The following is an 803-nucleotide window of genomic DNA, read 5'->3' on the forward strand; positions in this document are numbered from 1 at the left end:
CCTTATGACCCAGCAATTCCACCTCTGGGTATTTATCCTAAGAAAACCGAAACACTAATTAGAAAAGATATGTGCACCCCTATGTTCACTGCAGCACTATTTGCGGTGGGCAGGATATGGGGGCGGCCTATGCGCCCATCGGTGGAGAATTGGATGGGGGAGTTGTGGTGCATGTGTGCGGTGGATATTGCTCAGCCATAGGGAGGGATGAGATCTTGCCGTTCGCAGAAGCGTGGATGCAACTGGAAGGTGCTGGGGCGGTGGGGGAGAGGGGGTCGGTCGGAGTGGGACGGATGCCGTATGATTTCACTTATATGTGGAATCTAAGGAAGAAAATTAGCGAACGAACAAAACGAAAACAGACGTGTAGATGCAGGGAGCAGTCTGGTGATTGCCAAATGGGAGCAGGGATTGGAAGGCTGGGTGAAGGAGGTGGAGGGATTAAAAGGTACAAATTGGTAGTTACAAAGTAGTCATAGGAATGTGGGGTACAGCGTGGGGAATATAGTTAATAATATTGTAATAACTGTGCGGTGCTGGATGGGTACTGGGCTGGTCAGGGGGATCTCTTTGTAAAGTATATAAATACACCTGAAACTAATATAAAATAATATTGAATTGTCAACTCTAATTGAAAAATAAAAATTAAAAATATATATTAGCCACAGAAATACCAATAAACTAGGTATTTCTCATTTCATAAATACTTTTCTTCCATGCTATTAACTTAAATAGTAACACTTTGCTAGGAACCATGTCATTTACTCAACAACTACTATAAACAATAATGATAATAACTGCCA

Source organism: Pteropus vampyrus, unplaced genomic scaffold (assembly GCF_000151845.1).
Source record: "Pteropus vampyrus isolate Shadow unplaced genomic scaffold, Pvam_2.0 Scaffold55, whole genome shotgun sequence".
NCBI classification, from domain to species: Eukaryota; Metazoa; Chordata; class Mammalia; order Chiroptera; family Pteropodidae; genus Pteropus; species Pteropus vampyrus.